Raw genomic sequence first — 13137 nt, forward strand, 5'->3', positions numbered from 1 at the left:
TGTTTTCCCTTGTTTTATTATGGGTTATTATGGGCTTAGTAATGGATTCATTGAAGGTTGTTATAGGTTATTTTGGGTATTATTTTGATAAGGGTAATTGAGAGGTTAATATAGGGGTTACTAAAACAGTTACATCGAAGGTTGTTATAGGTTATTTTGGGTATTATTTTAATAAGGGTAACTTAGAGGTTAATACAGGGGTTACTAAAATAGTTACAAAATTGATTATCTAAGGAGTTACCTTAGTTGGCATTACTACAGGGTTAGACTAGAGGGGTTACTTTATGTGTCTAGAGGTTAATACAGGGGTTACTAAAACAGTTACTAAATGGATTATCTAAGGAGTTACCTTAGTTGGCGTTACTACAGGGTTAGACTAGAGGGGTTACTTTAGGTGTCTAAAATTATAAATGTCAATATAAATAAAAATAAATATTAGTTTTACATTATTTTGAAATCTAAACTGTTTTTAAGATATAATAGTAACATTGAAAAATTGAATCTAAAAGAGATTCGGATTTACAACAGGTGTGATTGTCCCGAATTCTCTTGTGTCACCTTTGACTTGCATTGCTTTTGTTTTTTTTGCTTTTGGTTGTTTTCCTTTTTCAAAGTGTCCCTTGATTCTTTTGCTTCTTCCTTTTGTGTTTGCTCGATCTGGATCATTCACTATTGGTATTTCATCTTCACTATGCTGTTGTTGTTCTGTGGATTCATCACCTTCTTGTTCTTGTGCTTGTTGCAATTCCAGTTTTCTTTTTATTTGATCTGCTTCTATGTCAATTTTTTTCAGTTGTGACTCTATGAAGCTCCTTGTCTCTTTGTGATGCTGATATTTTAGTACAAGATTGTATGACTTCCTTGCCATTGTGTGCCGCCAAGGGATGTATTTCTCTCTGTCTGTTGAATTTTCTGCTTCATGATCATTTTTTTTTATCATATATGTGCTTTTGCTATCTTTGTCCATCTTACTAAGATATAATGTTCAGGAATTTTTGTAACTGAGTGTTGGTGTAAGATTCGTAAACAATGATAGCCAAGCCATCCTATTTCTTCATAATTTTTGCATGAGCATGCAATCCTGTTTTGTGAGCTGGCAAATGTGACCTTTTGTCTGGATGATATGTCATTTTCAATTTGCACCTCATAAAAGTAGTGATCTCCAATTTGATTATGCAGAAATGTTATGCACCCCATTGAATAGCTGAACTCTGCCTCAAAGTATCTGAAAATTGTATGTGTATATATTTCTGAAGCATGTTTTAGGAGTCCATACATAGGTAGATGTGAAGTTGGTTCAGAGTTTGAACAATTGAAATCTACATCAGCTTCATTTTTTCTCCATCTCTTCACAGTTGCTTGAATATTCTGAAAAAGTCTGTTAAACTTGTGTTCTTGTTTGCTTTGAACCCAACTGCATTATTTGTACTCTCACTCCTCTGTGATGATAAAATACCAGCAGAAAAAAAGTCTTTACTCAGAGTTATGCACCACTTCTCCCTAAGGTTACATAACCTTTTGAACCAGGTATTTTTTTCAAGTTTGTATGTTAATATCATGCTTTCCCAGCAAATTTGAAATTCTTCTGGTGTCACACAATCGCTTAAACATTTATTAAATGCATCTTTGAATGTTGTGTTTCTTTTTAATGCTCCAAATCTTGAAACAACATTTTTTATTAGATGCCAGATACACAACCTATGCCTTGAGCGGGGAAATACCTGTAAGTTTACAAGTAAAACAAACTTTTAAGGATACTGATATAAATGATATAAAATTGTTAAAAACAGAAGTATTTAGGATTATAAATTGTTAAAAACATAAGTACTTAGGATTAGTTAGGTGATAATTCTTATAGAGGTTACTTTTGTGATACTTAGGGGAGTTACTTTGGGGTGACATGGGTTATTTAGTGTGTTTCTTAGGTGGTTATTTAGGGGTTTACAAATTTACATGGGTTACAGGTTACTAGAGGGGTTATTTAGTGGGGTTACTAGAGGAGGGGTTACTAGAGAATGGGTTACTATAGGAGGGGTTAACTTTACATGGGTTACAGGTTACTAGAGGGGTTATTTAGTGGGGTTACTAGAGGAGGGGTTACTAGAAAATGGGTTACTAGAAAAGGGGTTACTATAGGAGGGGTTATTTAGTGGGGTTACTAGAGAAGGGGTTACTAGAGAAGGGGTTACTTATAGGGGTTATTAGAGAAGGGGTTACTAGAGATGTGTTTACTTACTAGGGTTACTTATTGGGATTATTATAGGGTTAACTAGAGAGGTTACTTGAATTTATTAATATATGTTAGGGGTTACTTGTTAGGGTTACTAGAGAAGGGGTTACTAGAGGAGGAGTTACTAGAAAAGGGGTTACTAGAGAAGGGGTTCCTAGTGGAGGGTTTACTAGAAAAGGGGTTACTAGAGGAGGGGTTACTAGAGAAGAGGTTACTTATTGGGGTTACTAGAGGGGTTATTTATAGGGGTTACTAGAGAAGGGGTTACTAATGGTGGGGTTACTAGAGGACTATTTTAATCGTGGTTACTACAGGGGTTACTAGCAAGGGGAATAATTAGGGGGGGGTACTAATGTTGATATTTAGGGGGTTACTTAATTACTGGGTTACTATAGATGTTAGTAGAGAAGGGGTTACTAGATAAGATATTACTTAGAAGAGTAAGTTACTGGGTTACTTAGAAGGGGTTACTTTTTTGTTATTAAATTGGTAGTAATACAGTGTTTACCTTCTCAATGGCTTTAGACATTGCAAAGTCTTGATCTGTGAATATTGTTGCAGGCTCTCTTCCTCCCATAGACTTCTTAAAAGTTGATAAAACCCAGTCAAATGTGTCTATCTTCTCATCAGCTATAAATGCGCATCCAAACATCACAGTTTGCCAATGATTATTGACTCCTACAATAGGGGCACAAATGAGATTGTATTTGTTTGTTCTGTATGTTGTGTCAAAAATTGTTACATCACCATAGATGTGGTAATACTCCATCATTTCCGAGTCTCTCCAGAAAATGCCTGTTAACTTGTTGGTGTTTTCATCACCTCCAAGTTTGAATCTGAAGAAAAAGTCTTCTTCTTTTGCTTGAGTTTGATATAGGCTGTCTATTACAGTTTGAGCATCCCCTCCTTCAATTTCTTTGATTTTTCTTCTTGAAATGTAGTTTAAATGGTCCTTTATAGTATGTCCTAGTAATTCTTCACCTCCAGCTTCTTTGGTCATCAGATTGTATGCTTCTGTTGGTTTTAATCCACTCTCTTCCATAAGATCAATCACTTTTGCTTTGTCTTAAGTGATCTTTCTTTCTGACCTATGTAAATGTTGCCACACTTTTCTAGTTAACTCATGATTGTGATTAATGATATGTTCTTCAATTTCAAACTTCCCTTCTTTGTTCTTTTTTGCTCTGATTAATGCTTTGCATCCTGTTCTGGTTATAGGAACTTGTTTTGTTTTCTTCTTATTTTCATTTGCAGGAGGAGGAGTTTTCAGAATCTTTGGTTTGCATCTAAAGCCTTCTTTATTACAAACAAAATATTTTCCCCTTATTTGTTTGTTGTCTCCTTGAGTCCATCTGGTGGTTGATTGTCTTACTCCAAATCCCATAGCAAATGCATGCTTTTTATATATTTCATGTATTTCATCCAAAGTTTCTACAGTGTATCCTATTAAGCTTCCTGTAAAATCAAAATCTTCTTGTTGACTTTTACTCTACTGTGTTTGGATGTTGTCATTTCTGCTTTCCCCTGTTAATGTGCTTGAAGTGTTCTTTGGTGAGTTGTTACTTGTTTCTGGTGTTGTTTCTGCTGTAAAAATATAGGTACATTTATGATTGGGGTTAGTAAAGGGGTTACTTAAGGAGGTTACTAAAGGGGTTACTAGAGGGGTGTTTATAGAAATTTCTGAGTAGGGTTACTAAGGTTGTAAGTAAAAGGATTAAAAAGATTATTTAAGTGGGTTACTAAGGGTGTTAGTAAAAGGATTACTGGAAGGTATTGAGGGGTTACTAAGGGTTTACTAGAGAGGTATGTGGAATTGTTTCTCACTGGGGTTAGTAAATGTGTTACTAGAAGTGTGTACTAATGAATTTTTGAGTGAGGTTACTTAGGGAGTTACTAAGAAGGTTAGGAAGTGTGTACTAATGAATTTTTGAGTGAGGTTACTTAGGGAGTTACTAAGAAGATTAGGGAAGGGGTTACTAAAAGGGATTAGTAATGGGGTTACTAGAAGGGATTATTTGAGGAGTGTTTGAAGGAGGTTTCTAAGTGGGGTTACTAACGGGGTTTATAAAGGAGTTTTTTGTGGGGTTACTTTAATGGGGTTACTAAGTAGGCTACTAGAGGTGTTAATCGATGTGTTACTTTAATGTAGTTAAAATTAGGGTTACTAATTAAAAGTGTATTATAGGAGTTACTTTAATGGGGTTACTAAATAGGTTAGTAAAGGGGTTACTACTACTATTATTTAATGGAGGTTACTAGAGTTGTTGATAATGGAATGATTTCGTTAAAATTAGGGTTACTAATTAAGAGTGTATTATATGAGTTACTTTAATGGGGTTACTAAATAGGTTAGTAAAGGGGTTACTAAATAGGTTAGTAAAGGGGTTACTACTACTATTATTTAATGGGGGTTACTAGAGTTGTTGATAATGGAATGATTTTGATGATGGTTACTATAAGGTTACTGATTTTGTACTGGGGTTATTGAGGGGTTTACTTTTATGGGGTTACTAAAAAGGTTAGTAAAGGGTTTACTACTGCTATTATTTAATGGGGGTTACTAGAGTTGTTGATAATGGAATGATTTTGGTGATAAATACTATAAGGTTACTGAATTTTCTACTAGGGTTACTGAGGGGTTTACTTTTATGGGGTTACTAAAAAGGTTAGTAAAGGGGTTATTGAATTTTCTACTGGGGTTACTGAGGGGTTTAATTTTATGGGGTTACTAAAAAGATTAGTAAAGGGGTTACTGCTGCTATTATTTAATGGGGGTTACTAGAGTTGTTGATAATGAAATGATTTTGATGATGGTTACTATAAGGTTACTGAATTTTCTACTGGGGTTACTGAGGGGTTTACTTTTATGGGGTTACTAAAAAGATTAGTAAAGGGGTTACTACTGCTATTATTTAATGGGGGTTACTATAGTGGTATTTGAGGGGGTTACTAGAGGGAATTATAAGCAAATGCTGAAAGGGTTACTGAGGGAGTAATATAAGGGGTTACTAAATTTCACTTATTACGTTACTTATCATAATTTTTAAAATTTACAGGGATTCAGTATGTATTTTCTTGGTCTTTAATACCTCAAATAAAAAAAATTTACATACCTTGGTGTTCAATATTTTCTAATAGAAGTTGCTTGATTTCTGTAATTTTGTTTTCGATCTCCAAATTCATGAATGAATCTTCAATCTCTTTGATTTCCATTGATTCTTGTGAATCCAGGAAATTGTATTCTTCGTCTGCCATGGAATTTTGTAAAAAAAGATGAAAATTGAGGTGAAAAATCAGTGTGTTAAAAGCGTCGGTGTTAAAAGTGAAAGAGTTTAAAAAAAAATTGGAGTAAATGGCAAATGAGTGGCGGCGTGTTTTTTAGGTTTTGGGAAGCGTGCGTGAGACACTTTTTGGTTGGTTTTTCCAAAAATTTCCAAAACACGCGTTTTTGGAAAGATTTTTCATTCTCCATTATTTTGGTGAATCCCGTTATGCCATACGGTGTGGCCGGGGGTACCAAAAACGCACTGAAAACTTAAAGTTTTATAACCTAACTACATAATTCTTATATGATTGATAACCGAGTAAAAAGAAACTAATTCAACTACAACACTAATTAGCACGCACGCAACAAGTCTGTATAAATTCTTTTATAGAAAAAGAAACAGAAATCAACTTATATATTCCTTTCCAATATTCAATGGCAGTAATAATGACAAGTCAAACAACTTCAAAACATACATAATTATTTATATTTCATATGCCATTACAAATTTCAGTTTTTCTCTCTTAAAAGTAGTAAATGAAAATTAAAACTTAATAAAGTTCTCAACTTTGTCATTGATTATACATTGCTAAAGACATCTCTCATAGCAATTTTGCAATTTTGCTTATCCTATATAGAAATATAAGCTTACTTCTATAATACAGCTTGTTAAAAACATTTGGCAAACTGTTAGATTAGTTTAGTATCATCCAAGATAAACTATTGATATTAGTTTCCTATATTTAAAGTGTGTTTGGATAAAGAAAGAGGAAGGAAAAGAAGGGGAGGGAGGAGAAGAGGAGAGGAGGGAAGAATGGTGAGTTTTCCTTCCAAATCTCTCCATTGTTGGAGGGATCATTTTCCTACAATTTAATCCCTCCATTTCTCTCCCCTCCAATTCCCTTCTTTCTTCATTTGTTATCCAAATGAAAGATATCACATCTCTCCATTTCCCTTCCCTTGCTTTCCATCCATTTCCTTCAATCCAAACACACCGTTGGATTTAAATTCATCAACCAACTTTACATTTCTCACTGCCATCAAATTCAATTTCCCTTGCATTAAAAAAAAAAAATCTAAAAAGGTCCACAATCCTATATTACTCACCTTCCCATATTAGTCTTTGTAACGTTACAAATGCATAACAAACATTTTATGCACAAATAAAATACATAGTAAACAATTTAAATAGGTGTCCAAAAAAAGACACACACAAACAACTTTTAACAATTTTTATACCTTAAAATGATTGTATTTTAAAACCCAAAAACAATCAATATATTATATTTTTACCAAATGATTTAAAAAAAAATTATTACAAAGTACAACCTACAAACAATAAAAAATAAAGGGTCAAGTGATTTATCTCAACATGTGTCAATAACAAAATACATAGTTAAAAACAAGAAACTCCATAATATTTACATTTTAACCCTTAACATTACAACAATATTCTAACACTCTATCCATATCAAAATTTCAAATTGTGAAAGATTACTTAACAAATTTTTAACACTTTGTCCATATAATTAATATGTAATGCCCCCTTTTCCTTCACTTGACTCCCTTTTAAACATTATTTATATATATAAAAAAATAAATAAAAAAAAAACCTAAGCATATTATACTTTGGTATTTATAATATAAGTTCACCATCATTCACTCTATGACTATAAAAATTACAAATTATTGCAATAATAAAACCATTGCCTATTATTAAATCTAAAATTATTATTTTTATAATTGTCATTGATTCTTGACACATACTTACTAATCAAGTAAATATCAAGTAATGAACCTACTCATGAACATATTGCTAAGTCAAGCCCAATTGACAACACAAATAAACAAATTAATAAGTGGGCCATAAGAAATAATTTTCTCCCTTCTATGAACAAGCCCAATTCACAATACAAAAGCCAATCCATATGAATTGGTTTACAAACCTATTCTCTTCCATAAGAAAATTTTAAAAACTAAAAATGTTACAAAAACTATACACTTATTAATTAAAAACCAATTCTAAACACCTATTAGTGGCACAAAAACAAAAAAAAAAACACCAAAATGACCGATTTATTACATTTCCTTAATAGAACACACTTCTTTCTTTCGCCTTTGTAGACACCCATTTGTGTCTCCCCAAAACCAAACCCGGTTTTGAGTACCTTTCACGTCGAATCATAATCGAATGAAACGAAAGTGTGGAAAGGTCTAGTGTTGCGGAAAGTTTTATTTCTTTTCTTTTCTCTCTGTTTTTGAAAACTTTATTTTTAAGAAAACAGTCAATCCAGTTTGGTTGGTCCATGATATGGGTCCAATAGTGGTGTAGTTGGATGGGGCTTGCAAAGACCTTTCCAACGACATATTATAAGCCCAATTTCGATGAATATTGAGGAATTTATGGCCAATTTACTAAACTGGGCCTGGTTTGAGCTTTAAGTACGGCCCTATGATCTAGGGGAGGGCCTAATATAATTTATCATTCCTAATGTAATTAGGAATGGTTTTAGTATTCTAGAACATTCTAGAAGGTCTTATCATTCTTAATTCAATTAGGGCTCTTCAGAGTTTTAATCAGATCAAATAGCATTTTCGATTGAAGTTATATTATTTTATCTTCCAGTACGGGAAATTTATCAGAATTTCGAAAACGCGTTAAAAGTCGGTTTGGCGTCCAACCCCAGGCCTTGGCGCCTGAAATTAGGATTAGCGCCAGACGCCAGCATTGGCGCCTGGCGCTAGCCACTGGTCCTGGCGCTAATGAGCCAGGGCTGGCGCCAAGGTGGTTTTGTGGTCTTCAGACTCTGTTTTGATAAATTATCTTTTTTGGATGATTTTCTCTATAAATATCGTATTAAAAACTCCGGTTTCATTCACCAACAATCATCAAGCATCAATATTCATTCATCAACAAGCATCAAATCTCCTCATTCACAAATCATTCTTCTATAATCAATTATCAATAATCATTCATCTCTATAATTTATTCTTTTCTTAAATTCTTTCTTTCAAATACAAAATTCCGCATTCACAAGATCTTGATACACCTAGCCATATGCCTTCGCCCTAGACGTGAAAGGTTTTAATTTCTGAGGGTTTGGTCCCAAATCTCTCTTTCAATTATTTAATTTAATTGTTTGGTTTATTATTTTCCTTGAAGTTACTGATGTGTGTATTTTGTTATTAGAAAGAGGTACGAGGCATCCAAGTAAGTACTTTAATTGGTTTAATTGATTTATGATGTAGAAATCATGCTTAGGTTGTTATTATGACTCCTAATGTTATGTTAGGGCGTTTTGATCTTCCTAGTATCATGTCTAGGGTAACTTTAATATCAAGTATGATTAAAAGTATGATGCTTCCTATATTCTTCCTAATATTTATTCATGTTAGTATCATGTTAGGGCTAAAGATTTGATTTTTATTGCTTAGTGACATGCTAGGATTTGTTATTAATCTTGTTAGTATCATGTCTAGGATCTTGCTATGCTTTAACATGATTATTATTAATTATGATTGACATGATTATGATTATGATTATGATTGATATTATTATTAATAATGATGTTGATTATTTATTATGTTGCTTGATATTTATTATTGTTATTGCTTGATCACCTTTTATTGCATGTTTAAAGGGAATTTGGTATTTGCAATCACGCTTAATAAGATAATTAATAATCTTGTTAGGGTTAATTGTGATTATAATTTCAAGTGATCGCCAATAATAGTTTATTTGTGCATTAAATTCAACCAACATAGATTAAACAGGTTTAGGGTTAATCCTATTGATTGTATGTTAATCAGAAAGCGCACATGAATACGAGCAAAATAAAGTAGAGGCCTATTATTAGGGCTGGTTCAATCTCTTTTAGGTTGGATTTGTACCATCATCCCCGAACCCTTATTTGGTTCATGACCTTATGGAGTTGACGATCTCTTGGATCGTTAAGGGGTGTAACCTTCACCTCGTGAACGGTTTACAAGTTCCTTAAAAACTTGTTGGCGACTCTTTTGCTCTATCTTCTTCCCTTTTGGACGCCACCGTATTTTAGTGTATGATCACAGTGGGGTTCAAGCTAGTGGGATTTTAAAGGCTTGAAATTATTCCCTACAGTTTTTGGCGACTCCACTGGGGAGGATTTCTATTTTAATTCCTGGATTTGTTTCGGCAATGATTTAGAATGAGTGGATGAGACTCGAAAAGTTCTAAGTATTTCATGTGCGTAATTTTGATTAACATTGTGTCATATGCATAAAAAGGTTCTCATTGGAAAGACCATCCGTAATGAGTAAAAAACATAAGGATTTTACACGTAGGAAATTTGAGAAATGTCTTTCACAACTAGGAATGAAATAACACCGCGCGAAACTGGATGATTTAATTGAGCACAGAAAGCTACTGAGGCATGTGGGAAGTAGCGTCAGGGACCAGAGCTTGGCGCCAAACATTTAGCCGTAGCGCCAGACGCCAGTATTGGCACCAGGCGCTACAGTTAAAAGTTGGCGCCAGTCTCTGTTTGTTGGCGCCAATTTCCCCCAATATCGAGCCAGAAATATGCGTTCTAATTTCGACCGGTTTTTCGTATTGTTGGCTCGATCCTGCTTCCTGATTGAATTTTTTCTCACTTTTCTGAAACCCATATGTGTTCTACATATGGACATAAACCTCTGGGAATTCATGCTTTATCTACCCGATTGAACGCTCCTGGCAACAAAGGGTACATCTGAGAGGTTGAATTCACCAAACCATGGAAGCGAGTTTTTCTAAAAAACTCGCGGTGTTCTATCCACACGCGTTAACCCTTCACGGTTAGGCTTCTACGCGGTGCATCTGAACAATTAACCATGGACCCTGTTTGACTAAACCATATCCCGAACTTTAGAGAACTAGAGCCATGGTTAGGTTGCGAACTCATTGCATCATGTTGTGCCTACTTGACTAATTGTGCATTATTTGTTGTGCATATATATCCTATGCTCCTCTTAACCGTTTGTTGATTTGTGTTGAGATTATAATTAATGACTTAAAGAACTTTGCCTAATTAATTAATTAATTAATTCGAGTTAATAAAGTCTTTTTTCTCTTCTTTTAATCGGAATTGACCTAGTACGACTTTAGGCATACCCCAGTTGACTAATAATATCGAAAACAGTCCCAGACCGAGGCTCCAATATTGGTGCCAAAATCTGAGCTGTAGCGTCACTGTATGGTGCGTAGCGCCAGACATTTACTAAAAAGTCTGGCGCCAATCACCATACTGTGACGCCAGTTCTGTCGCTTAGCCGACAGTTCGAATTATTTGTCGAGTCATCACCTAATGTCTATTTAGTCAATTTTCTGTTTAACTCAACTAATTTTGCTGTTATAATGCTTAATTAAATTAATATTCGAGTTTAGGCACTAAGTCCCATGGTCTTACACAAGAGTCCAAACATGTCACTTACACTCAATACACACACCAATACACATGTTTCGACCATGATTAAGAGAGTCTTGTGTACGCGCATCATTTTTCGTCATTTTTTTTAGGGGGGTAAGTCGAATATTAATCCTCCAATAAATAATAATACTTAAGTTCCCTAAACACATATACATTATTGCTCCCTAAAAATATGCATACTTTTTTTTACTTTTTTTAAATAAAAAACCATAAAGTCAAATTGATTCGAGTCAAGTAATTAAAACGCAAATTGGCTTAATTTACAGCGCGTGGTCAAGAAAAGAAGGACGATTAATCAAAGATAATCTCTTCGTACAAGTCCAACTTTTCGACAAACCTATAGCCCGCAAGAGGAAAGCAAGAGTCATAATGGCAACTCAGGAAGAAGTCAACGATCTCAAGAACCAACTGGCTACTGTAACTGAGACACTGAAACTTCTCGCACTTAAGATCGAGGATCCCGCGAAGCAACAACAAATGGACCTCATGCAAGAAAGCCTAAGCAAGTTGTCCAGCGACTACAAGTTTCAAGAACTCACATCCCAAGGGGTCTCGGTGGATAAAGATCTTCTTCCGCAGAAGTTCAGTGCCAACGACATCCCAAAGTTTAGGGCAATTGACAACCCATACTTCCATCTAAGAGCGTTTGAAACAATAATGAGTATCAAGGGTATCGATAAGAAAGTCTTCCCTTCTCTGTTCTCGCTATCTCTCGAGACCGTTTGCCAACAATGGTTCTTTTCTCTTGAAAAAGAAAAGACCTCTACCTGGGAATCCATAGCAAACGCTTTCGTTGATAGGTACAAGTGCAACGTTAGAGTCGAAACTGACCATAGAGAACTTGAAATCCTCAAACAGAAGGAGAATGAAGGCTTCACATCTTTCTTTAACAAGTGGAGAGAAACCTCAGCTAAAATGATTGAGGTACCAAGTGAAAAAGAGTCCGTGAGACTGTTCATTAAAAACCTCCAAGAAAAATATTCAAAACATCTTAAATATCAAAATAACCTTCATACCTTTAAGGCTGTTTATGATATTGGGATTAATATTGAAGATGACTAGGCTAAATCCAAAGCTGCCAACAATAACTCCAACAGTGGCTGGAAAGGAAAGAAGAACGAAAATCCTTCTTCTTCCAAAACCGCCCACTCAAATAATGTTAGAACCTTTAATCTAGGAGAAGTCCTCGCCATGAACAATCAAGGACAAAAGAAACCGTTTAGGAGAAACTTCACTCCTATCGGCATGAGTTATGACACCGCGTTTGATCGACTAAACGCAAAAGGTCTTATAACTCCCATTGGACCATTTGGAGATCCACCAGTCGAGAAGAGGTCGCCTAATTGAAACCTCAATGCACATTGCAAATATCATCAAGGTAGGGGCCATTCTACTGAAAGCTGTTGGAAGCTTAAGGAAGCTATTCAAGACCTAATTGACAGTAACAAGCTGCCATTGCCCCCTGCCAGTAAGAAGCCGAGTATTGACAATGCACCTCTAGCTCACACATTGGCTATATCCGATGAAGAAAGCGAAGTTGACCCCTCATCTCTCATTAAGCCTGTCAAAGCAACCAATGTCAAAGAGGAAGAAGAAGAGACCTTTTTCGATGTCAAAGATAATCTTCCAGAACCAGCAAATGAGGTAGAGATATGAGTGCTCGCACTGTATCTGAGGGAGACATCGCAACTGTTACGTGAAACTCTCAAAATTTTGAATGAACTTCACAAGGAATATGATGAAGAACCTAAGAGAGAATTCACACCAGTAAAAACGACTTATGAGGCAAAATACTTTCCCTTACAGGTCACCGAAAGACCCAAGAAGAGCAATAGAGTTTATACTCCAATTGGGGTCCCGTATGCACAGATGTTTGAAATGCTCTCCGAGAGTGGCAAGGTCAAACCTCTCGAACCGAGACCATTTGAATCATTAAAAAGGACGGATAGATATTACTGTCAATACCATCAATCAGGAGGACACACTCTAGAAAACTGCTTCAAGTTCAAGGATTTGGTGCAGAAAATGATTGATAGAAAGGAATTAGTCCAAGTTTAACAAGAAGAGGACATAAATGTTAATGGAGTATGGGACAGTGATGAAGAAGATGTCTATCTAAAAGACATAGTGGGACCTTCACCTTCTGTATCATACACCACAGACGACATTTGGGCTGAAGAAGATTCATCAATAGA

General features: G+C 35.0%; 1 pseudogene; it reads right to left on the reverse strand.

Moving 5' to 3' along the window:
• Positions 1-342: 342 nt before the first annotated feature.
• Positions 343-3272, reverse strand: LOC145635279 (protein FAR1-RELATED SEQUENCE 5-like; annotated as a pseudogene).
• Between the last annotated feature and the right edge of the window lie 9865 nt (positions 3273-13137).

This window comes from Chenopodium album, chromosome 6 (assembly GCF_948465745.1).
Source record: "Chenopodium album chromosome 6, dcCheAlbu1.1, whole genome shotgun sequence".
Classification (NCBI taxonomy): domain Eukaryota; kingdom Viridiplantae; phylum Streptophyta; class Magnoliopsida; order Caryophyllales; family Amaranthaceae; genus Chenopodium; species Chenopodium album.